The sequence below is a fragment of the Rhea pennata genome, chromosome 1 (assembly GCF_028389875.1).
Source record: "Rhea pennata isolate bPtePen1 chromosome 1, bPtePen1.pri, whole genome shotgun sequence".
In the NCBI taxonomy this organism is placed as follows: domain Eukaryota; kingdom Metazoa; phylum Chordata; class Aves; order Rheiformes; family Rheidae; genus Rhea; species Rhea pennata.
In genome coordinates, this window is record NC_084663.1 from 110,203,078 (window position 1) to 110,230,087 (window position 27,010).

Below are 27,010 nucleotides of genomic sequence, written 5' to 3' on the forward strand. Positions count from 1 at the left end.
ATTTAGAGCTTTTAATTCTTCTAGGAAATTTGTTCCTTACTCAAAGATTTTGTGGTTGTATTTTTTTGATCTTTAAAATTTGGTGACTTAGTTTCACTCAGCACAGTGGTATCACAGTGGATGTCAGTGGAACAATATAATGAAAGGCATTATTAATTTGAAGTGGTGTTTTAAAAGTCAACATGATTACGCAAATACATGATGTAACATCAGTAGCACTATTAAATCTCTACAAATAAATGCATCAGCACTTTTAATTACATGTTATGCTTCATCCGCTGGTACATACCAGAGATATCATTGCCTTATTCAAGAATGATCTCTGTAACTATTATAGACACGGCACTCCAACTTTGCAGAAACAAAACTGATACTGACACACAAAATAGATCATGAGGAAAAATGAGCAATCATTAACAGAGCCGGACATTGGGAAAAAAATTGAGATACTTTATAACTAAAGTAATACAAGAATTGCTAATTGACTGTTTAACTGATGGTGCCAAAATACATAATTTACTATCTTTTGTTCATTCTTTTGGTTCACAAAAAGGTCTTAGCGTAGAAAGAACAAAATATTTTGATGATTTACCTGATTTTGATGAAGAGATGTTTTATGGAAAGCACCTGGATTGACAAATCTGAAGGTGTATTCAATTAAATGTAATCTGAATAAGAATTAAATGGAGATGGAGGAAGAGATATAGCTGATCATGGGTTAGTGTGATACATGGCCTCAGCACTCACTTAGGTCAGCTGTTCTCACATGTTTTGTAGTTACAGTAAATAAATGTTTTAAGAGCTATTTCAAAGAAAAGCCTGCCATTTTCGTGAGAAAGGCTACAATGGGAGAGTCTGAGAAAGCGAGAGCAGACCAAAACATCATGTAGAGCTACCTTTGCAGATTTTCTTCCTAAGTGTGATGGGAGGCATGGAATGTAACACAGTAGTGCTTGTTCCAAAGTGTACTAAGGAGATGCTGGAGACTGTCACCACTCTGTAGATTGACATCGACAAGACCTTGTCCTAGAGGAAGGCTAGGGCCAGGGAGCTGTAAGGAAGGACAGAATGGACAAACTGCTGGGCTAGAAATGTTATCTTCGCAGCAAATAATTTGGATCAATTTGAGCATATCAGATAAGGTTTGTCAAAGCCATAGAAGAATTTCTTGACAGCATCAAGAATGGATATGATATGACATACATTTGGTTGAGGAAGTTGGTGGGAATGGCCATATATATTAGGATATAAAAAAGAAAGAGTATCTTACCTATGAAAACATAGGGGGAATGTCAGGGATCCTGTCAGTGTGGCCAGATGCTCAAGCTTTTAGAGAGACTGAAAAATATCGTATGGAGGGGACTTCTGTGAGACAAAGTCTGAAAATTTTATTTTAGACATGCCCAGCTTGAGTTGATGGCCAGATGTTCATGGAGAGATAACAGAGAGGTAGTGTGAGAGTTTAAGCTGAAGAAAAGGAATGCTACTTCGAAAAGATTAAAAAGAATGTGGGATGGCATGAGTAAATGAGTTGTAAGCTGACTGTTTCCATGTATATTCTACAGAGATGAAGTGTTGTGTATGTTTGCTTTTTCACTGTTGTGAGTGACATCTATTTCATTTTGGATTGATCTGCTTGGAAGCCAGGTAGAGTCTGAGAGACAGCTAATAAAAATGGATTCATCAATACTTGTTTTATAAGCTAAGCAGTATTTACACTGACTAAAAAAATTCCCTCCTTAATGTTAGGAAAATTTGGCAAGATAATTTGAGTAAAACTATCTATCTCCTTGAAAAGTAGATGCTATTTCAAGAGAGGTTCTGAATATCTGCTAATGAGAAAAGACATGCGATAGTTTGACTTTTAAAGCTGATGGTACTTTTTGCTCTGTAATCATCTCTGTTCAGAGCTGTTGGGGAATGGTAGAGACAGTAAGACATAAGTCAGTACTGTGTGGCAGTTTGAAGAAAGAACAGGGCAGGTAAGTAGCAATCCTCATTTCATGATTTCATGTAGATAGCCAGTGTTAGTCAGAATGGGAAAGCTGCCTAGTACTGACATTTATTCAGCCCTTCCAAATGAAGTACAAAAGATTGCTGTTTTTCCAGGAGATGTTAGTGTAAATGTTAGAGAAGAGGTGCTCGTCTATTTTCAGCAAAACTCCATTTCCAGATCTGAGCTCTGTTGGCTTCAGTTTTTGGAAGTACATTCCAGATAACCACAAAAAGCACAAGAATTCAGTCTTTTATAAGAAATCAGTTCACATTCATTTAACTGCATATCGTTTCACTTAACTATATTTGAAGACTCTGAAGCTGAGGCTGATGCATCAATACTGAACTTTGAATCTGTGTCATTTATATTAAACATATAGAAACAATTATAAAAACAGTTATTATTTCTTTTAATGATGATGTCAAAATGTGTGGTTGTGGCAAGAATAGGAAGGATACCTACTTCCTTGTGATTGCTTGGTATGCAGTCCAGTCTGAGCATCTAACCAAATATGAAATTCCACTGTACCAAAACAAATAGCAGTCTCATCTGCATCAATGTTTTTGCGTTCCTTACATTTAAATAGATTATCAATAGAATATTGTAGAAATAATTGGAGTCAATTCATATATGTATCCTCATGTGATTGTGTGTGCAGAATGTAATTGAGGTAGCTGGGGCCATGAAAAGCTTTCATAGCGTCCATTTATTTTATGGAACTCTGATTAAAGCAGGAGGCTGTGCCGGCCAGGATGGTCTCTGAACTCAGTAATTATGGGGAGGTTGGCTCTCTAAGGGGAATAGTATAAAGATCATGTTGAAGAGACAATGCAGACTTTGAGGAGTCAATGTAAGATGTCAGTCAGGTGTAAAATATCTTTTAACTTTGTTGTGTCACCGTGCTGTGACATGATTTCCTATTTGGTTGGGTCAGTTGCATCCTAGAGTGTAATCTTAGCACTGGTGACTGCAAGAGGAGTCAGTCAAATGTGGTCACTTGCAGTAGCAAGAAGAAAAAGATGCTCAGCTATTTTGTGTATTAGGATTAAAAACACAAATGCAGAGGTTGACTAAATGACAAATGTATTCTGGATAGCTGGATTTCATGCAGCTGAATTTTGTATTGTTTCCATCCATTCCCTATCAAGTGTCTTCTCAACTTTTGCATGTAGGCAAATGACAAATGTTGTCCAGAGTGTCTTGAAATATAGATCATATTTGAACTCTTTGTTGAGTACAAAATAGTCGTCTGAAGCTGAGTATATTAAAACTGTAAGGACAACTTTAAAAAGTGTAGTTAGAGTGCTGAAGAGGCAGAACTGATATAGAAAATAGGCCACTTCACTCAAGTCAAGCATGGTGAAGACTTGAAACAATGGTAATGACAGTCATAGGGAAACTGCTCTTTACAAATGAACAGCATCAGCAAATACAATGTCAACCTAGATAACCAGGGCTAGGAATTGAAAGGTAGAAAGTGTGTGAGATTGGAGACAAACGGAAAGATAAGTCTAGAAGAGGTTTTACTTTGTTTTGCTTAAAATCCTTGGTATATTATTGTTCAGTGTTTGTTCTCAGCTAGAGATCCCACAGAGCACTCCTGCTTGCCAAGACCCTTGTTGAGAAAAAGATAGACTTGAGGCATAAATTCATGACAGGAGGGAGACAAAAGAGACAGACCTTTGATACAAATGTTTTTTAAAACTTTTGAGAATGCTATGACAGTTTGTTATGTGCTCTGTCTTCCAGATTTTTGGTGCCGGCAGGGGAGGGCCAAGCCCGCCATTGGTTCCTATTCTGCACTGCAAGTAGTAGCTGTTTGTGGGATTTTCTTTTCTGTATCGATGCTCCTGTAGGACAGGATTACGGGTCCCATTTTACAGACATGCAAAAAAGGCATAGAGAGGGGGAGAGAGACCAAGGGCAAGATCTTTGGGAGTACCAAATTTCCATCAAAAAGGAGTTTGGTACCTAGCTAAGTGGATCTGGCCCAGAGTTTGCTCATGGTTGATAAAGCAATCCAGGCTGGATGAGGAATCTAGTCTACATTTCCCAGTTCAAAGCTGTACCCTAATCATTGGAACCTCTTCTTGTGTTTGTTTGCTGTATTGGTTTTATCATCTTTCTATGTAACAAGTTTCACAGTGTTTTAACTGGTCTGTAATAACTGTAGTCATTTAATTTGGCAGTTGTTTTCTAGATGGATTTCACCAATGTGCGCTTTAGAATTTTTTGCCTAAAGGATTAATTTTGCATGCATACAGAAAATCTGAAGGAAGTTTCACAAAATTAGATACTGATATTTTTGTGTTCCTGACATTAATTATTTTCTACAAGAAAGTGTAATGCTATATACATGATGAAACAGGCAGAACTACCTGACTTTTCAATAGAAAGTTGTATAATGCAGACAACTTTTTATCGTTTTAGGGAATGGAAACAATTTTAGGTTTTCTGTGCCACACTTCTTACTCTCTGCAGAAAACACATTGTCTAACTGTTAGGTGAACACCTGAATCCACTTTAAATTCAGCTTGGGCCTCTTTACAATAATTATGCCGTAATATTTTAAGATTCCTAGGGCAATTTCTTCTGAAGAGTGATCGTTATGGATAATGGTGATAATTATGACGTTTGTTTCACTTGAAACACTCACTTGTTGTACATAATGGTTATTAAAATGTCTTCTGTACTGTATATAAATTGTAAGGAAGGATCACATGTAAGATCTAATAGCTCTTTAGTTGCACAGGCTAAGCTGAGGTGTTACTGCCTGGAAGGGAACTATATAATTCTAGTTCTCCTTGTTCATAGAGTTTTTTTTTCTAGACCAACCAGGCAGAATTGCTACAGTTGTTCTGCTGCTACATTACATATCAGTTAATCTGTGTTTAATGAGGGGAGAGGGAAGGATTGACGCAGTGTGATGAGACTTGCTGTGCAGCAGATACTATTAACTTACAAGGCCTTTATCTAATGCTTTTATCGTCATCCTCCTCCCCAAAGCCTGCATAATAATCTCTGGTATGCAGTGTTTGAACCAGATACCTGATCTGCAAACCTTCATTCCAAACACTTCAGTTCAGAGCAAGAACAGGTGCCATTAAATCTAATGTGCATTTTCAAGTAAAATGTACATTTCTGAAATTTTGTATAACATAGTCTGTGATAAATATATTTACTTCCTCATAGAGTATCTATAATAAAATACCATGTAAAACTATGTATGCTTGAGTACTGTACAATAAACTTTTACTTTCAGATGTATGCAATTGGTTTAGCTATCTAATGTAAGAAAATATATCTTCCTTGAGACATTCAGTTGCATACATTTTGAAGAATATTCATTGAAAGCATAAAAGAGTACCTAGAATGTTTTTCTAACACAAACAAATTTCTCGTTACATAACTTTTTCACCTTCAAAACTCAAGCAAGCTGTTTGACTCTATATTGGGTTTTGAACAGCTTCATATCAACTGAATGGTTGTTCAGTTTTGTATTACAGCAGGCCTTGTTGCTTAGTTTACTTTTACCTTGTCCTCCAGGTGAGATTCAAAAAATGGTTCTTCTTCAAAGGTGAATCTGACAGAAATTAATGTGGAAGTCAGATTGTCTATGGTCTGATAGAACTAGTTAAAGTTATTTTTTGTTATAAGAGAAAACTAGATCAGATTTTGAGGTTATGAATAAGAAGACCCAAAGGAAAAGATGTTTCAGGCTTTTCTGAATCTCTGTAGAGATTTTGGAGTTTTTGTTTGTCAGTAGAATTTATCAAAATATTATTGAAAATTACATAAAAGTTTGACAATTATTTGTAATTAAATTGACTTTTTTCTTTCTTTTTTTTCTTTTCTTTTCTTTTCTTTTTTTTTTTTTTTTTTTTTTTTGCTGATTACCTTAAATAGTTTTGTACAAAAACTATTTTGTACAATTTGAAAAAAACAGGTACTTTCATTTTAGAATTAGAGTTTAGGTAAAAAATTTCCTATGTAGCCTTATGGTGGAGTGAAGGAGGATATTTCTATGTAGTAGGAAAGTTTTCTTTTCTACATAAAATGTTTTATTACAATTTCTATCAAAAGCTTCTGTAAACAGTGTCTCATTTGCAGTTGTGTTGTGCACAATTGTAAGAAGTATTCTAAAGAGCCTGCTCAAGATTTCAAGTAAATCTTTACCTATTTATATATATTTTCCAGCACCCTGAAGTATGATTTGCTTTCAGCTCTTTTGAACACTAAAGAAACAAGCATGCTAGCTGTAAATCTTAGTTTCATTGTTTTAACTGTTTCTATTTTCTAATTAACATATTTAAGCTCCCTGTGATAATTTAACTTCTACTAGATCATTTCATGAAATAGTCAGTATCCTCATCAGCACTGTTTAGTATCTCTGATATGTTAAACAGTATTAGAGACCAAGTCTATATACTGACTTTAAAATAAATGCACCAAAAAATCCTCATCTGCCAAAAGAGGTTTTGTTCTCCCCCGGTTTTAAATTGACTAGGCTCTTCCCAATGGATGTGCCTCTAAACCTCTTCCAAATTAAACAGAGATGTAGACAGTATGCAAACAATAACAATAAAAATGCATCTTATTTGTCCCTTTTTGGTTTTTTACTTGTGAGAATCCTTAAGTATGGCCTTCAGTCTCTCTTCTATAAGATGGAAATGTGCTGAGTTGCACAGCCTGCTTTCTCAAGTGACCTGCATTGAAGATTATATAGTCTTTAACTACCATCATTTAACATTAGAACAATGGTTCCTAGGCTTCCTTGCAGATGTGATCTTTTGAGGGAGCCTGATTAGAAGCATAGTTCATCAGTGTGTTCTCTCAATTCTGAGCAAAAACGTAAATTGCAATTCAGCCTGTGTTTAGAACTTCTGCTCTGAGGTGCTAAAAGCACAGAGTTGTATAGCTTTTCCCCATGCTCTAAAGCACTTCTTTGAAAGCAGTTCCTTTCCCATTCAGTGACCATGTTACCTGCCCTATAATGATGTCTTAAAATAAAAACAATTATCTGGTAATAAGGACAGGAGTGTAAATAAGACCAGTTCAAGCTATGTGCAACATATCTCCTTACAGTTTCTTTATACATAGAACTCATCCATGAAATTGTTCATTAACTTCAGAAAAGGAATATGAGTTTAGTCTAGTTGTAAGTTATCATTGTAGCTAACATCAAAGGAATTAAATTGGTTGTAGTATTTCCACTATATGTATACATGTGTGTATTTGTATGTAGGCATACCTACATAGCAATTGAAGCTTTGCAAGGCATGGATTACTGTTTTTTTCCTCAAACATCATAGGATCAGATCCTGTAACATTGAAGTTAAGAATAACAATGAGAAACAGAAGCTTTGCAAAATGCTTATTAGAACGTACCAGAACTTACAACTAACAGAACTCTACCATAACCTCAGTGATTTCCCAGGCTGGCATATACCTTGAGTTTTGCAGGACTGTTGTACAGTTGCTACTAGTTAAGAATAATACCACTCAAGATGCAAAATATTCTCAAAAATTGTTTAAAACCCTTCAAATATGTGGCACTAGCCACAGTATGCTGGAAGGAGAAGGTGAATGCAGTATATTATCGCAACTTTTTAACAGAAAATGCTAGAGCTGACAAAACAGATTGGTGTTTTTTAATGAAAGTGAATACAGTTAATCTGTGTATACTTTCATTGACGAGGTTCTGCACTTAGGAGTACAGCACAGATGGTGTAAGCAATGAATACTTATGTCTGACTGTAATTGATCCTATCAACAATGACATACCTTTAACTGGGTTGTATCACTTTACGTCACATATGGTTAATTAAGTAAGAAGGGCCCAAATACACTAAGGAGATTTTTATGTTTATACTTAGGAAAACAGTCTAGACAGGTGTTAATGTAAATGAAGTTAGTACTTGTCAAAGGTGAAATTCTCCATATGTAGACTTGCTTCAGTCTCCAAATAAATACAGCGTGGCTATGTCTACGTTAGCAAGTAGTGAGGAGCTAGGAGCAGATCTGAAGAGTGAAACAGCTGGTGCTGAGGACCCAGCATCCCCACTACATGGATATGGGGAAGGGGGGTTTCCTTCAGACTGGCTTTATTCTGGTCCCACTGACTGAATGCCCCAAAGCAGCTGGAGGGCACTAACAGGCACAGTTTTGGAAGGCATCACTTCGTTTCATTTCATTCTTTGTGTTTAGTACGTTGCCATGTATTCTGGAGATCTACTCTTTGTAATTCAGAAAACACGAGGGGCATCAGAGCTTTCCCTTTATTTCTAATACGCTTCAACCTCAGTTGCAAAAGATTGGATTCCTGAGATAACCTTGCCTGCTTTGTTCCTGGACTAGCCACCACAGTCATCTCTCACAGTATGAAGATGTCTGCTCTGTGATGGTGTAGAGAAGATGTAGTAGAGGTTGTGTTAAATTATTTTTAGTGTGTGCAGAGGTTTGGATTGTCCCTCAGCTGCAGAGTCTGGCTGTTGTAAAAAACACTATTTGGAAAATAGCATGCTCTGAATCCTGTCCTTTTATGAACTATACTTTCCATTGAGAAGCACAACTTCCCTTTGCTTTCTCCAGCATGGAAAGTGATACGGACCAAACAGAACATGGTATGATAGCCAATTTTGGTCCTGGAGATCTCTGTAGGTATGACTTCTTGTATCAGGTACCATTCCTTTTGCTCTTCTCTTGAAACTTCCCCCAAGAAGTTTACCTTTGAGTCAGTGAATGTGTAGTTCTGCTTCTGTATCAGAACCCTGTGGTCACCAGCTACAGGTTTTGCTGTGTCCTGGCAGTAAATCTCAGCTGTTCTCTGTGATTCATCTGCAATAAATGCTCTTGGTGTGAAATGCTTGCTGAACTGTTCTTGCTGATAGTTCATCCAAATGCAGGTATTCCCATGAGGATATTTTGTTTTAATTTTAGGGGGGAGAGAAAAGGAGAAGGGCATTCTGCTGTAAGGAGTACTTACTGCAAAGGCACGAAGATTCATGAAAACTAGTGGAATACAGGAAAATTAGTCAGGCTTTTCATACCCATACATTAATACTCTAGAAAGAAATTTTTATGTCATTCAGCCCTTCTCTTTAACAACAAGGATTTTTTTCCCCCTCATATTGGAGGACAGGCTTTTATTCTCTGGTAGTTTCCTCTGCTTTCATTTCAGAGGAAAATCTTGTTTCTGTCTCTGTCCCTAGCCTAGCTGTGTGCTGTATGGAGATCTCCATTTCACCTCATCTGATTTTTATCAGCTTCTCCCACTTGAAAACATCACAGCTGCTTGAAAGCTTTAATTTGTCACTGCTGAAACACATACTTCGTGGGTGTCATGGCTAAACTTTCCTGTCCATCCCAGGTGGCTATGTGATTTCTGCTTTGATTAGCTTCATGAGTTTTAGAAGCAGAAATGTTGATGTCATTCCAAAGTTAGTATCATCTGAGTTGTGATAACCATTAGCCCCCTGCTAGCGTCCAACTGGTCCAGTATCTCATCATATTCTACCAACTTTAATATGAAAAAGTTGTGCTAAAAATCATTTTACTGACCCCTTGAATGAAGCAGTCTGCTTATTTATAGAGTGAAAAAAATAACTATTTGCTTGATATGGAGCTAGTTAGAATTGTGTTAGGATGTTGAAAAATAGTGTGATGCATATTGCTTTTCAACTTAAAGACTAGTTTGAACGTCACAGACAATCAATTGGTGTACGATTTAGAATTAAAAAGGGAAGAAAAGTCAACAAATAGGCACATTTTGACTCCTATTTCTTATAGACAGTTGTAGGTTAGCCCTTTCATTTTCATTTGTGTTATTAGGTTTGTGCTTTTTCTCTATAAAAATATTTAACATTTTGTAAAAGTTTGGTATAATGTTGCTTATGCAAAGTAAAAGAATATCAAGTATAGCAACCTAAAAAATGTAAGAGCATTAATTTCCAGGTTTAGCAGGATATTTTCAGATATTGTTCAAGTATCTTTCCAGTGGCTTCTGAACAATTCTTAATTGGACTACTCACATACTTTAAGACATGTGCTAAAGTATCTTGCTGCATCAAAGTTTAAATTTATGAAGTGTTGGGAAGCCAGTTAATAACTCCTGAGCTCTAAGTAATTCAAAATAAAAAATATGTTCCATATTCTAGAAAAAGGCTTCTTTTGTGTTGTGCTACTGCAGGGCCAGCCTTGCTGTCCTTTCTTCCATTGAGGTAGTGCATCTCCTGCATATATTACAAGATAACTTGAGCAGTTATATCAGCTAGTGCTCTGAGTTTAATGTATCTTAATTTCTGAAGAGATAGGTCTATATATATTCATAAGAGGAAGATTAAAAAGCATCTAGTGTTATTTTTAGTCCCTAGGAGATACTTTCTTTTCCTCCTTAAGGATGACCGCTCTACTAACAAATTCTTGTAAGTTGTGATCTTTGGTAGTAGAAACGAGTTAAATATACTTGGAGTAAAAAAGATATATGAGACAATTTTCATATTTATAGTGAAATATGGCCAACCTTCATGCAGTTGTTGTTGTTCAGGACTGCCAAATTTATCTTCCACATGCATTGTATCAGATCACAGGACAAAGGCAGCAGCTTGCAAGTGGAAAGCTAAGTCTGGGGAGCTCATTAACAAGTAGAAGAAAAAAAAACCCAAACATTGGTCTGCTAAACATGTATTAGAATGAATTTATTTAATGTAATTTAATACCTGTGTTTCTTCAGTCTCAAGTTAGGAAGAGGGAAAAAGTATTATAATTGGTAGCTGAATCTGGAAATCCGATCAATTTTTAACATAAAAAAATTGGATGAAGCAGTCTTGCTAACCTTAAATACTCTTCCATGTATCTGTTAAAAATCTAGTTCATCTATAATTCACAAAACTATGAACTTTACTTTGTCATATTTTATCTTTTCCCCCTTCTGTTCCAATAACAATAGGAATATTTTCCCAGTATTGTGCATATGCATTGATAAGTAGATAAGTAAAATAGGAAAAGATTTTAATATATTCTTATGAAATTACATGTGCAGTTCACTTTTGTACTTTTTTATATAAAAATGTCCAGACTAATTATTAAAGAGTTCACACTCATCAAGAGGAGAGGGTTCTTTAAAGAACAGATAAAGAAAAAAAAACAAGTAATTAGAAACAAAAGTAAGAAGAAATACCTAAAGGACATGCAATGTTTGTTATTGTTGCTCATCAATTCTGTCTAGAAAACAGAGAAATTGATTGCATGTGCAAGTCTAAATTATTTGGTTAAGTATGAAATATTAACTGCTTAGCAGGACAAAAGAAAGGCAGCAGTGAAGCTTCAAAGCTAAAATAATGTTTGCAAGCATCTTACCTTTTTCCACTGACATATTTTTTAAGGTCATTGTAATGTCAATTTGAATGAAAAAAGTGTGATTACTGATATCTGGTTAGTTTAAAATAAGATTTGCCCAGACCTTTACAGAACATTAAATTTGTCAGAAAAGAGATTTTCATAAAAGTTGACACCTTAACTCTCATACGACTCATTCATAAGCTGCTTTACCATTGTAGCGTATCTTGAGTCTTTCTACTTGCTTGTGTTTCCCATCTTATTGCTACCTGTATCATGGCACCTTGCTTGCTCTTCCAGCACATGCTCCTCTCTGCAGAGCTCCGACTAACAAGAATCCTATTTTTGTACAGCAAGAACCTTCCATTTATTAACTCACCTGTTGCACAGCCTCTACCAAAATGCATAATCTGGTTGCAAAAGTTAAATCAGCATTTGCTGTAATGTTGGACAACTCTTTGAGCTACTAACAAAGGTAGTTCTAAAGTGGCTACCTTTCAGCTTTGTGACTCACCAGGAACAAATTTATAATTGCACAAGCAAAACAAATAGCCAAATAGATAAAACTTGTTTTTCTGTTTTTCAGTTTCATCACTAATACTTGAAATTACATAGTTTTATTGGTATTGATTCTAATTCTGTGATTACTGTCATCCATTTCGCCTATTTCAGCATGTCTTCTGCGATGGTCCTCCAGGTTCTTCAATACTAGACTTTCTGGGAAAATTTCCAATGTGTCTGCAGCCATGCTGAGAGCTGCATCTTCTGATTAGTAATAATCTCTCAGTCCCTGTTTACAGGGGTTTATAGACCTGGTTGAAAATCAATCATTCCTAGTAAAGAAGCTTATATATTTTCAAAAGAGTGAATTACTAAGTTTGGTCAATAGCAATGAAAGGGGAGTTCTGTAACAGTGAAGACTGAGTTGTATGTCCCTTAAAAAACAAAAAAGCAAAAATCCCCTCTACCAAATGCTTCCTGGGTTTGAGTTGGGTCTTGGTAATAATAATAATAAATTAATAGTAATAATAATAACAAAAATTACATAATTCATATAAAGATGTCTAAAACACTGAGGTTGCAGCGAAAGCTTTATTATTATTATTATTATTATTTGCTATACGAGGACAAGAAGTAATTTTTGCTATAATGCTATTATTTCAGTTCAGTATAGTTCTTAAAGTTCTGTGTTACTTGAAATAACTTTTTTCATATCATCATATTCCTTTGTTTTTGCATTTTTAAAATATAAAAATGAACACTAACAAAATGCAGTACTGAGTATAGGGAAGAACACAGTAATGCTACATTTGGAAATGCAATTAGCAGTTGTTTCTTTTTATCTCGTTCCCTTCCTCCCTATTCACCCCCCAAGCCCAGTTATAGCAAACTGTTTATTGTTAGGTATAAAATAGAGAAGTTACATTTATTTTTAAGCCATAAACACCAAGTAGCTTACAACATCTATAAAAGTTTAGAAATTGACACTTAAATACATAGGGTTTATAAAAGACTGAAAAGTATCTTTTTAGGATACTTTTGTAATAATGGTCCCAGAACTGTTTAGTATTACCTTCAAATTATTCAATCCTGTTTGATAAAATCAGCAGAGAACTGCACAGCAGGAAAAGAAATGAATTTATATTTTTCCAGTTCTCAACTTATGATTTTTTTTTTTCCTTTTGGAAATGTTTTGATTCTTTTCATGGCAAGTAATTCCGGCAGAGGAAGAGCAGGAAATACTTCCTAAAATATTTATCTAACTTTAAAACTCAAGTACAACAGTGCCATCCAGACTCTTGCATATGACTGCTGACAAATGTAATGAAAAATAGAAAATTAATTTTATATTTAAAACATTGCTTCTATCTGTGATGCTGCATTGGTCGTAATGGAAGTTCTACTCATAAATAAGGCAAGGACAGATTTTAGTCTTAAGGATTTACCCTGGTATTAAAAGTCTTCAATAACAAAATTGTCTTTTATCCACCTATATATGTGTTTGTTTTACATTGCTGGTAACAATTCTTTTGTGCGCAATCAAGGACAGAATATGGATGTTCACATAGCTGGCTGCTGTTTTTCTGCAATTGCATGTTTGCAATACATTATTGCCCAATGCTCTTAATTCAACGAGCGTCATCGCATGTTGGTGATGATCTGTTCAGCAAATCAGTGTAAAACTGTCCAAAGTTGGGTTTGGTCGTATTTAGACTTTCTGGGATGTGAAAGCAGACCCAAACCAGTCATTAGCTTACAGCCCAATGATTTGGCTCTTTGAGTTGTTCAGCTGAAATAATTAGGCTGGGTGCTTGCAGAGCAAAGTGCAAAGATGAATTAGGAGGGAGAGGGAGCAGCTTTTTGAAGGCAGCTTTTGAACTTGACCCATACCCTCCCATAAACTTCCTTCCCTCCTAAGTTTATTTGGTTCTGTTGGATGACCAAAGAATGTGGATCATCCCACTGGCAGGAAGTGTAAAACCACTCTCATATTTATACACTACAGAAATGTTAGCATGCTGGTAACACCAGTGTCACGTATTTTTATTAAATCAGTGTCTATGAACTTCTGTTTTGTTTCTTCTCAAAGAAATTAACCATGAATTATCATTGGCAGAGTACATGTTAGAATGAATGACCATCAAACTCATAATAGATATTAAAAAATGTTTCATATATTGATTTTGAAGGAATAACCTTTATGGAAACATTTTTAAAGTTTAAAATTCATAATTGTTATGGGTTTACTTATTGATTCAGTTGCTGACCTTCAAAATACCATTATGAAAAGTTCTATTAAGAGGGTAATATTCTCCAGTAATCAATGCGTCATTTGTGTTGGCTTTTTATTATTATTGAGTTTTTTAAGTTTAAACTTCAGAGTCTAATCTTTTTATACCTGACCCTGCCATCAAGTGGCTGTTGAGTAAAATCTCTGCATTGTCCAACTTTTATTTAAATGTTTGTCTTGATTTTAATTAACAGGTCAGTTTTGAAGGAGGAAATGTCCTATACTTGTTAACTGACAGAAAACCATTCAATTTATTGATCTTTGGACCAGATTTACAGAAGTATCAGTGCACTCAAAGATGCTTTGAAAAATACTCTGAAAGACTGGGATTTCAGTGACATCAAATTTTAGTTGTACTGATTTTTAGATTGACTTCAACAGGATTTAGGAACCTGTTTAGTCACTCTGTGGATTATTCTAAGTGTTCACTCACATAGTCAGGCACCTATGTAGGTAAGTAAGTTCCCTTTTAAATACTTCATTTTTTTATCCATTTTACTAGAAGCCTACAATACAGATGTGGACTATAGACTTGTGCCAGGATTTCCTTTATAGACCACAATAATCAAGGATCCTAAATGTCAGCAAAATTTAACTCTAAGCATAATCAAGAAGCTGATGAAGAAATAAAACTGTATCTTTATAACTGCCCAGCAGTTATGCTTTTTTAAGGTGGACAAAAACTGCTTATAAACCGCCTTACGAATCTTGATCCATAAAATGACTTATGATAAAATGACTTATGAATTTTTGGGAAGAGAAAGCCAACACCCAAGTGCCAAATGACCATTTGCGGTTCCTCACAACCCAAATATTGGCATTCATCAGCAACTCTCAGTTCACTTCCAGCAGCATGAAGCTGTTAACCAATTTTAGGCAAATAATGATAAACATCCCCATTTTCCTGAAGATCATTTGCCTTCTTTCACCCTCTGGATAATAGAAAATCATGTGCACATTTGCATTTGTATTTACTATGTTTGAATTAAAGCTGCAAACAGCTCTGATTCACTAATAACTGATGAAAGTGTCTCATTATTGAGCTACAAAACCTTCAACAAATTAATGGAAATTGCAAATCACCTTGAAAATTGCAGGCTCTTTAGTCCTATAGTGACTACTGAGACAACAGCATAAATAGTCTTGTTGCTTAACTCTTTCTTTTGAAAAGATAGCTTTCTTATCACATTTTTTAAAAAGCGTGACTATTACTAATTAAGGCATGGCTAAGTAACATCTTTAATTTTTTGCTGTGCTTTGTTTTCTGCACTAGTGTGAAAATTCCTCTGTGTGTGACTTTTGCTGCTTCCTCTCTTTTATATAATACTCAGAATCATACACTTTCTATCACTGATGCTAGAATCATAGACTTTCTATCACTGATGCTAGGCAAACATTTTGGCCATTTTTATCCCATATCTGAAGTTATGGTACAAGACTTAGCATGTGTTAGTTCTTTTCAATAGTGAGGTAAAGAATTTTTACATATATATTCTTGCAATGTTTTCCTCCCAGATTACAGCCTAATTAGAATAAAGTATTTCATGAAAAGGACACTATGTTTTTGTTTGTTCACTATTTCTTTGATGCTTAGCTGGTACAAAATGTCATAGCCTCTTTTTCATGGAAATTTACTCTAGAAGAGTATCAGATGCATTTTTCTAACAGGTAGAATGCTCTCTGCAAAGAGCAGAAAGTTTCTCTTATATTCCACAGTTCCACACTATAGATGCATTTAGCATCTCTGAGATAGACCTGATTAATTTAAAGGAACATACTTCAACTTAACATAGATTCTAAATAAACACTTCCTATTTTTGTCCCTGTTGGCTAATGGTTGAATCATTAAGCTTGTGATGAGTAATTTATTACAGTTCTGTGCATCAGTAGCTTATTCTGAATTTTTATAAGACATAGTTGACGATCTTTTGCATGTGAAACATCATATGGCATTTGTACTAGTGCAGTGTAACTAAGAAGGAACAGATTTTGCACTTGAAGACATATTTCTGCTTTATATTTGAAGTCATTTTATTCATAGGAATACCAAAAGGACTTGCACGGTCACAAGCTCTCTGGGTATAATACACAAGAAAGGATTACAAAATTTAATGAAATTTGTCAGTCTCCAGCAACAAAACTACTGCTGTTAGTTGGCAGGTGCCTTTTACTAGAAAAGCTTTTCCATAATTTTCCAAATTGATTTCTTTCAAGGGCTCAGTAACATGTGGGATGTCCATCATTAGTTCTGTCTAACAGAACTGAAAGTAGCAAAGTATTTAAGTTTCTGCTTGCACATGGTTACAGGCTGGATGAGTAAGGAAAGACAGTCCTGTTCATTCTCTCTTCTTCTTTTTATGTCTTCTAACTCATCACCTTTTATTTTTCTTATTTTCTCAGAATGTTAATGTAACCAGAATTCTTACTTGTCTGTGCTGTACCATTTTCATTCCACTCCACCACCCCAAATTATTCTTTTACCCATGAGCATCAATGTTTGAGAGCAGTTTGCCACAGCCTTTCATATCAAATGATGTAAGATCAAGTATTATTCTGTTTCCTTTCAGCTTGTTCATGTCGAAACTATGACAACTCAAACACTTTTTTTCCAAAAAAAGCGGTCTCTCCTTTCCAAAAAAAAGCTACAAAAATGCAGTATTTTTCTGCTTGAAGGCCAAAAAGCAGTTTTGTTTCCTTCTGTTTCCATGTGTTCTCTTCTGGCTCTGCTTCTGCTTGCTCCTCAATCAGTCGAGCAATGACTACCTTTTATGCTTTTAAGGCAGCAATTAACTGATGAAGATGGGGCAGCTTGCTGTCCAAACCTCTTTGTCATAGACTTGTCGCAGTTTTGAATTAACATTTGTTAAATATGCTAAGGTTACGTAGAAACCACATCCACCTGGAGGTCCCTTCTTTTTCAGCATTAAGTGGAGTGCAGGTAAAATCAAAGTGTTCAAAGTCTGCTGTCTATCGTCTTCTCTCTTTACTACCTTTTAAAGAGCACTGTGCTGGAGGAAGTTTCGGCATATGCTGAAGTTTGATGATCCCATTCCTCAGATATTGTGTGCTCTTTAAACTTTTTAATGTTTTTAGGGAATGTTGCCTGCCAAGATTTTATATTAAAAACGTACAGCGTAATGAGCAAAATTTATATGTTTGATTGTTCATGATACTCAATTACTTCTGAGACTGTAAGCTAGTAAGTGTGTGTGTTCTCCATTAGTACTTGCAGAAAAATCTCTAATATTAATGGAAACATCAAGCAAATGATGTTGCAAGGTCTTCTCCATAAGTGAATTCCAGTTTTCTGGGTTTCATGTTGAAATGGTAGGAGCTTCATATAGCATGAATGTAAACCAAGTTATGACGATATGACAGTAACTGAAAATTACTGTACATAACTGCTACTTTTTCAGCTGGGACCCAGAGGGTGCCTCAGATTAAACTTGAAACTTCTCCAGTGACAATAAAGTGCTGTCTAAAATAACTAATAAAATGCAGCTGGGGCTGGAATAAAAGACGGTTTTAGACATAAGGAGCTATTTTATCAAAAGGACAGCAGATAGTCTGTATGCAGTGTGACAAATTAACATATTTGTGTGAATAACTGAAAAGTATTGAACATGACCTACTTAATTTACTCTGTACAGTACCTTTTATTTTGTGCACTTTCACTTCACTGCTATTGGCAGTCAGGAAAGCTTAGAACATCAAAATATAATGACAAAACCTGATTAAGTATGTTTGCTAGCAGAGCATTTTTGTTCTAATAAGAAAAAAAAGATAAAATACGTTGGTTTCATCTGCTGTGTGTCTTTGTAAGAACCACTCTGCTGTATTACAAACCCCTAAGCAAAGCCATGTAATGTTATGATTTGTAACCTAACATAATCAACAGACTGTAGCTGTTGGGCTTTTCTCTTGCGCCATCATATATTTGCAGTAATAACAGTTAATAATTAAAGTTTATCCTCCATTGCTTCTTTGTTTAGCTGTTTGACTGGCAAAGAATATAGGATTTGAAAGGCCAGTCTGTTGGTCTTGTTTTAGGTGTGAAGGAAGAAAACTCCCAAGGGCCAGTTTTGCAAGGAGAATACAGCACTAATACTGTTTACTTTGTTTGTTACACGTTATGTTTTGTCTACAGGCAGTTTATAGATGGGTTTATAATATGCAAATAAAGGGCTCTATTTCCAAACTTTCTCCTGTAATAGTTTGGAAACTCAGCTATTTTAGTGTAACGTGCACTAAGGTCTGAAGAATTTGTCCTGCAGTGCCAGGATTGGTTTTGGTTGTGTTTAAGTGTTTAATGATAGAAATGGCTGCTAAGTAGGATTTTGTAATCACCAGTGTATGCAAATCCCACCTGCCTCTTTTTTTCTCCTCCAGAACTTCGAACAGAACTCAAGGCACAGAATTTTAGTCTCCTGCTATTACTGGTAGGTTCTTCTGCCTCACAGTAACACTAAATACTATCATGATTCCTAACTGAGACAATTTTAATGATAAGTTGTTAAAAGGTTGGTAAACAGGCTCTCCCTCAGGCAAGAGTAATGCTTACATCTGTGCTATGTCAGCTGTACTTGAACAGGTGAGACTGAAAAAAATGAAAGTGGTAACTTCTGTCCATTTTAGTTGTGTAGGGTCCTTGTTCTCTAAGAGAGACTTTTGTCTGAAAAGTTTATATTAAAAGTGAAAATATGTAAAGAGTCAACACAGCATTGACTTAAAGGCATATACATTGGCAGAGTGATTGGTTATTTAAGCTTTGCAGTGAAGCAGGTAGCTTAAAACTCTAGACATTAGTGTTTAGGACTATCTTTGTGAAGCATGCACTGAAAAACTGAATTCGATGCCCTGTCTCTCCAATTTACATAAAAACAGCACTTAAAACAGCTACAAATTTATGCTGGATATTCAAAAGAGACTTGTTTATTTCTACTGTAAATGAACTTTACAGGCAATCAGAAATTGTCCTTCAGTTTAGATTAGCTTATGATGAAATGCTTTGATTCTTCCTCCATTGCTACAATGATGGATCTCTAAGAATTTAACAAGTATTAATAGTGTTAATATTGGTATATTAATTACTTATATAATAGGAATATTGTCAGCTCCACGTTTAGTGGAACTAAGAGGTAGTGGATAAAAGGTCTGACTGGGCACATCCTGTCACATGTCATTTGACCTATCTCAGTTTACGTCAGCTGAGAGCTGGGGTAGAGAGGTTAAACTCCTGGTCACCCACGGAGCTAGAAGCAGGACCAGAAATAGACACTAGGAATCCTGATTTCTAGTCACCTTTAACCACTAGATCACATTCATTATTAGACTTGCTAGCATCTCAGAAGTATAGTATGGAATACTATAAATAGTATTTATTTTACATGCATCTCATTTTTGTAGTTAGTGCTAAATATGAAACAAATGTTAATGTTTGCTTAATATTTGGAGGGTTACATTACCAACAATTTTCAATCATTCTTCACCACTTTCTTTTTCTAATTTTTTCTTTCCTCATCCTACCTCTTGATAGAAAAAATAATATAAAGCAAATGAATAGAAGGTGTTTACTCACTGAGAAAAGCTGGAACATCTGTGTCCTTTCTTGTAGTCAGAACTATGAGAGAGAGTATGGTGATGGGAGAAGGAGAGAGCTAAGTTTGTGTATGAACTCGAGGAAAGGATCTAATGTGCCAAGACTGCACTTGATTGACAAAATAGTAAGATGATGTTTGAGGCAAGAGCTGCCTTTTTGTTTGCAAACACAATAGGGTCCTCGTCTTTGAAGGATTCTCAGCACTACTCAGTATAATAATATGATAATTGGTCCCACCAGATGGAATGAGGAAGATTGGATGGTGGTCTTTGGGGGCCCAGTCGTATTATATCTAATCTAATTATGTTTGATACTGACTTTTTAATACATATGGTAGCTATTTCCTTGGCATATAAGTAATGAGTATATATGCAAACTTGATGTTTGCTTGGTCTCTGTTCTAAAAGCACACAAATTTATTCTTAGGAGAAACCCCAGCTATATCTGTCTCATGTCATGCCGTATTTTAATTCAAAACTAAAATTGATTTGTTCCAGAAGATGTCTTGAAGCATAAATATGTTGTGGCTTGTGGAAATGTGGGAGGTGTGATGGAAAGAGCAAATGTCTATAGATTGTACTTCACAAAAACACTGCAACTTGCTACAGAAAAGACATAGTAAGTTATTGCTGCCTTGGAGCAACAATCCACAGCAGGCATTCTCCCCTTTGCATGGGACAATATAAACATTTTAGTGGATTTATGAGCATAAAGGAGCATCTGGAGATGATGAGATTGTGTAAGACTAATTTTAGAGGCTGAAATAAACTAATTCCATAGTTACAAAAATCACTGTTCTATCTTGTTCTTTAAAAGATGTCTGTGGACTATGGCAATACCAGATTTTCCCAACCAAATGCAATAGAAAAGTCTAATGCACTACTGCTGGTAGTGGTATGGTAGGCACTGGCTGACACAGAGGATTATGCAAATCCTTCATGAAAGATATTTATGCAATCAAGTTTCTTGAGGCAAGTTTCTTCTCAGCAGTTAACAACTGGGTTCCATTTTAACACGAATAGGTGAGTGTCTCCTAAATTGATTTAAGTTTCTCACTTTTTTAATAGAAAGTACGCATGTATTCCTATAATTTTTGTTTTGCCTTATTGTCTTCCAGCTTACAATAAACATATTAAATAAACACATTAATAAACCAGTGGTCTGGGATGTATTAAGTGCTAAGAAAGGAGCAGGCAGAGAAATGTTTGAGGTCAGGCCGTGGGTTTTGGAAATTTATCTTGCTTACCTGAAGCATCTGAAATACTTAAATGCATGTTTTATTCTATGCTTAATTTATTTTTCCCTCTCCCCCACCCCCAGACTAGCAGCAATCTTTACTGCAAGTTGAGAGTGGAAGGCTCAACAGGTGAGGAAAGACCCAACAGGTGTAGAAAGTGGGAGTCTCAAATGCCATAAGAGCATATATGACTTGCAAGCTTATGTCACAGTTCGGCCCTTCAACTGTTCCAGAAGTGGCTACTGCACAAGTGGAAGTTAAAACTATGTAATAAATCACTTGTCTAGCTGCACAGTGTTCTACATGCGTCATGTTCTGGGCCCCCCTGGCAATTTGCTTATGGCTTGGGGCTGAAAAGGATAAAATCCTGATGCCTTTGAAATCAAATTAGGATTTTGCAATTGACTTGAAGAATTATTTGGTCATAAAGTAATGGCCTAAAATTATGGTATTAAAGTAGAAGAAATGAGGGCAAGAACAAGTCATTCTACTTGAATAGCTGAAACCAAAAAGCAAAACATAGCTTTGAAGGGTTTGTCTGATATGCTGTATATCAGATCCCCAACAAAACAAAGGGAGTTCATGACTACTGAAGTTTTCTTTACTATGGACTCATCTCTTGAAGTCAGTTGAACTTTGATATATAAAACAATATATGGTCTGATGGAAGATAGTAATGTGACAGGGCAATTAGAAGGTCTCTTTTTCTAATAGATTTTTCTCTATATGATCATGGGGATGCTGATAGAATCTCTCTCCTCTGTTCTTTTGACCTATATTTGATCTCAAAGTTGCTGAGTTTCTTGAAAATACACCTGAAACCTCTGATCTTAAATATGATCAATACTGGCCAATGAATTCAAGAGATTTTAGAAGGAGTAGATATACACAGTGTAATCACATACACATTCAGCTCCCCAGCTTCAAAATTAAGGTAAAAAAGATTAATATGTTATAGAAAACCCTTTTAGGAGCAACCAGAGATTACCTGCAACCGAAAGTACAAATATGCTTAGCTGTACTAATGCTTCATTTATAAGATAATGAGAATTTTGAACAGTTTTTTAGAAGGAAAGAGATTTGTATTTGTCAGCCAAACACTACTAGTTACTGATTCCGGTGCTTCTCTGTGTTTCTTCATGCATTGCCCAAGGGTGACAAAAGTTTGATTAAGAGGGGAAGAAATGCCAGATACCACCTCCCTCTCCTGAAGCCACCCTGGAGCAATTATGACAAGAGTATTTAACTTACAAATCAAAATGATGCTATGAGGAGCCACCCTCATAAACAAAAGCAGGAGAGATTGAATTAATTTTCGCTAGCTTTCCAAGAAGGAGGAGAAGGCTGTGTGTGAGCTTTCTGCTGATTATAATGTATTTGAATTAAAAGCCTTTTGTGTTCCACCTCTTCAAATGTATAGTCTTGTATTTTTATGTTAGTGGTTTAAGTGCCTATCCACCATGGTTTATCACATCCTGATCTTGTCACGCTTTGGATAAGCTCCTTGCTGGCTTCACTGAGAGCAACATCGTTTGCTCCCTGTCATTCTAAAATGTAGTTGCTACATTCCTTCTCTGTTCATCTGGCCATATTACCTTCTTTTCTGCCTCAAGGAGCTGGCAGAGCTTCACTCCAGTCTATATTTTGTTTCTTATCTTGTACTTTTGTTCTTTCCAACCATGCTTGCTTTGGTGGTGTTAGTGTCTTTCTACAGCTATTGCTGCAGTATTGTCTTTCTCGTGTGGGGCAATGTGAGGTGTCAGTTCATCGGACACATAACTCTCCCTGCTAAGGAGTTGTGTTTTCTTTAAGGGGCCTGTAAATTAATTTACAATAAAAGTTTACTATGCTTTTCAGTCAGAGAAGAGAGGTACTGTAAAAACAGTTGGTTTTGTCTCACTTGTCTGCCACTTTAAGATTTCAGATTTCTCAGTATAGGCAACTGCCTTTTTTGTGTCTTTCCCTTTAGTGTAAATGTAATTGCAGGCACTTTCTGGGCATTTTATACATAATCTTCCATTTCAGCAACAGGATCTTCCAGGGTCATCTGTTTAACTGTTAATATATATCAGGACCAGTGAGAGGTGCAGGTAGTGAGAGCTAAGCTTACAGAAATCTTTCTCTGATCCTTAGACTTGCAATACCAGTAACTGCCACTGGTTTTGGATAGCGTGGCGTGTTGACAGCTCATGGAGAACAATTGGTATGCAATACCTTACAGCACACCAACAGACCGAGCTTTTGCCATTTGGGTTTTCTTGTTTGTTTTTGTGTTTTCTTTTCCCTCATTATCTCTGCTGAGTTTATATGCTGAATTTCAGATATCCAGCAGTGCCCACTGAAGGCATTCCATTATCAGGAGCTAGAGCTTCTCCCCTCTCTTACTCTGCATCAAAAGAAGTCATTTGGTTTTGTATTAAATAAGGAAAAAGGGTTGATTTCCCTTTCTGCGCCTTTTGGTTTTAAGTGGGAGTTTTTTTACGAATTTTTACTGAAGGGGAATTATCATTAAGTTTTGGGGAGAAGCCAGTAAGCCTCCGTGGTGCGGTGAGAGGAAATAAAGTTTAGGCTAAATTAAGTATCATGGCAGAGTTTGGGTGCAAATGCTGCAAAACTGTAGGTGCTGTGTTGGACTTTGCTTTATGTCTAGTACTGCTGATGCCTTCATTGGATTTTGTGCTTCATTTCCATTGCTGCAAATCTTTTTCACTTTTTTTTTTTTTTTTTTTTTTTTGTATTAGAAAAGATATGCCAGCCCTGCCATGTGCCTATTACTAATAGATGCTTATATGTTTTTATCAGTCTCATGTACTTTCATATGTAACTTGCTATCAAGTTCCACCCTCAGGGCTAATCTGTAATAACTTCATTGCTTAGAGTGCAGTTTGCCCATTATTTATTATATTATATATTATTTATATATTATGTAGATGAGAGTCTGGATGCATATGTAAGTGTGTGCATGTATGCACCCATTTAATGCCTGCATTCTTACAGTCATGTACACGTGCACGCACATACACACACACGCGCATTCATTTTACAGTTTAGAGCTAGTGAGAAGGAGAATGTTTGTTGATTGTTTTTATGCTGAGTAATTTTAGAGCCCTGAGGAGCAAGAAAAGAAATATTTTTAGGTTCGAGATGGATTTTGAGTGAAGCATGCACATGCACACCTTTACCATATATTCTGGTTCTTGTTAGCCATAAACAGGAACTTCTCTCCTTCACCGTACTGCTGAATTTTCTATGAGACTCCGATCTCCTTGTTATTCACTTTGGGAAAATGGAGGTGGGGGTGCTTGGAAAACACCCCACCACAGACACAGATAGACATGCAAAAACCGCTCTTATATCACCGAACATGGAACGTATTTTAGCCGAACCGCCCCAGCTCTATCATATGTGCTGTGCAGAGTCATCATGGCCCTGGTGCATAGCTGAGAGCCGGAAAGCAAACAGCTGCTGTAGCCTGATTTGAGTTAAAATAGTGTCAGTGTTTAGTCTGGCGCACTGCTTCAGGAGAGATTGGCAGCTGGGTCAAACAAAGTCATTCCATTGGCTCCTTTCCCAGTAAGCTTCTGCTAGTATTTAGGTACTAGTGCAGCCTAGGCCCCTTTTCTCAGGGATAGCCTAACATCTGACCGCACCCTCTTTGCTTTTTAAAAAATGCCTTTTCACTCTTTAAGATAAATCCACTATTATACAATCCGCCACTAATTGTGTTTTAAGACTGTTTTTCTCCTGAAAGCTGACGCATCCCGCTCTCAACGTGGTGTAGAAAGCAGGCTGTTACAGTGCTGGATTAATAAAAGGGGCCTTTATGGTTTGTGAAAGAATATCTGTGTGCTTAGGCAGGAAACTTTTTGATCCACAGAAAAGCCAGACGACATCTAGGTAAGGCTGTGTATCAAATCTGCTTTTATGGGCTAGTTGTGCAGTGAGCTCTGTTAATTGCAATTGCTTAATGTTTGCATGAGCATTTTGATAATCTTTTGAGAAAGTTTAGAAATAGCTGCTGCTGTATGCTGAGCTCTTTCTCTCCTCCCCTCCTCCTCACTCCTCCTATGATTTTAATGCTTGCAAAATGTTGTAGTGATCTGCTTAGTTTTAGAGTTTAAATGTGCACGGCGCATTGCTTCTTTTTTAAGAGGGATTTCTCGTAGGGACGTACAGCAGAAAGTTCTGTTATCGGACAAAAATGCTTTTAAAAGCGAAGCAGATAGGGAGAATTTACAGGGAAAAGCTTTCCACTTTTACAGACTGCCTGTGCAATCATTTAAAAGTAGTTGAAAACTGCTTTGAAGTAACAAGGGTTTAATTACGGAAAAGTTTAATGTGGCAATGGAAGGAATATTAAGTAAGTTGTCTTTGTCTCGTACTTTTTAATTTTAGTTGTTGCTTTAGCCTGTTGGGTCACATTTTTTGTCAGTGCTGAAGGCTGCCATGAATCGGTAATGAGCCCCCCCCCCCTTTTTTTTTTTTTTTGCACATGATTTTGGCACTTGGCCAAAATCAACTTCCCAACAGCAAGCTTTCGCTAAAAGAACCTGAAGCATTTTTTTGTGATTAGGAATCATGTCTGAAAGCTGCCACAACCAGTTGTGTAGGCATGTCAAAATGACTTTATACAGTATAGCTGAAACATTCGGGGTGGGGGGGAGGCGCTCTGTTTTTTCCTAATGTACCAAATTGTTGCTATTATCATTCTAAGTTTCCGCAGCTTTACGCACCGCCGAAAAGTAGGCTACAGTGAGCTATGGCATAATGGGGATAGTTGGTACCTTTATATTTTTCAACATGCCAGAGCAGCCCTAATTGTCACGTTGAAGCAGGATACAGAATTACGGGGTTGCTTAGAACACTTGCAGATAAAAAGCAGATGAATCTCTAAACTTTTTATCTCAGTAAGTTATGCTCGGTGACCAGTAAGTAATCACGTTTTCTAGAAGTTTCTTTGTTTGCCCTGCGTAAGGGAGGGAAGCTTTTTCGTTAAAACCGTTCAAAAATACATGCCCAGATCTGCTCCGGGGAGAAGGGTGCAGCAGCAACCCTCACGGACGGACGGACGCCTTCGGGTTTGTCCCGGTTTCCTCGACATCTGGGTCTGGGTCTGATCGGCGGCCGGGGGAGCGGAGCTGCCTTGTCCTTTGTTGCTGGAAAGCGGGGAAGGGAGCGAGCGGGCGCAGCGAGGGGGAGCCGGGCGAGCTCACCTTCCGCGCGCCCTCGGCGGTCCGAACCGATGCCGCGCGAGCGGGTCCCGCTCCGCAAGCGAACGCGTTGTTGCTCTGCTCCTGAACGCTTTGGGCGCTTAATCTGTATTTAACAAAGCCACCCAGTCCCCAGTCGAGGAGCCCCGCTTACACACTGTGCTGTTCTCTGTGTGTTCTGTGTAAAGACAAAGTGTTTTTGTTAGGTATTTTTATTATACACAGCAACACTTGTGGTTAGAGCCGGGGAATTGCTTGCTTCTTCCTGCATATTTTGTTTACTTCCAAGCAATATCACACCAAAGGAGCAGTATCCAGGGGGAACAGCCTTTCCTCACCTTCCTCTGCCCCCTTCCCCCCAACCTTGCTCCCTTTTGCCGTAGTTCCTGCAGTTAAAATGGGCTTTACAGGTATTGTCTGTCTTCTGTTAAGCCGTACCTTTTCCGTAAAGGTGTTTGTGCGAATAAATACGCGTTGCTTTTGCTACATAACGCAAGACCTAACCCGACTGGGCAGTATTATCGAAGCTTCGGTACGTGTACTTTCACAAAAGTTGCGTGGGAGAGTTTGCTCGTCGTCGTGTTGCAGGGGACTGAATTACAATACTCTGAAGTCTCCTTCTGGTTTAATTATAACACAGAGAATTTATAAGGAAGCAAAGCAGACAAGATTAAACTGTTGGCAAACTAGATGAAGAGCATTGGTAAAATAAACTAAAGTTGATGAGATTTAGTACTTTTTTTCTGGAAATCTTTAAAAGTTTTACTTGCGGGAAACTATACTGCAGTTGAATCCTATTTTAATATAGGGTATTGAGGGAAAATGACAATACTGGGTGCAA

The 27,010-nt window shown here is 36.7% G+C and overlaps 1 long non-coding RNA gene across 17 annotated transcripts in view; it reads left to right on the forward strand.

Moving 5' to 3' along the window:
- LOC134152437 (uncharacterized) overlaps positions 1 to 27,010 on the forward strand; it is a 377,211-nt gene that overhangs the window by 129,040 nt on the left and 221,161 nt on the right. For 12 of the 17 annotated variants that reach the window (XR_009961013.1, XR_009961014.1, XR_009961019.1 and 9 more), the window contains one exon: positions 18,513 to 18,562. The exons of 2 other annotated variants lie outside the window; for them this stretch is intronic. This is a non-coding gene — a long non-coding RNA (uncharacterized LOC134152437). Of the gene's footprint in view, positions 1 to 18,512; positions 18,563 to 24,598; positions 24,857 to 27,010 lie in introns of those variants that run through there. 3 more of the 17 variants (XR_009961015.1, XR_009961009.1, XR_009961022.1) reach the window with 1 other exon arrangement.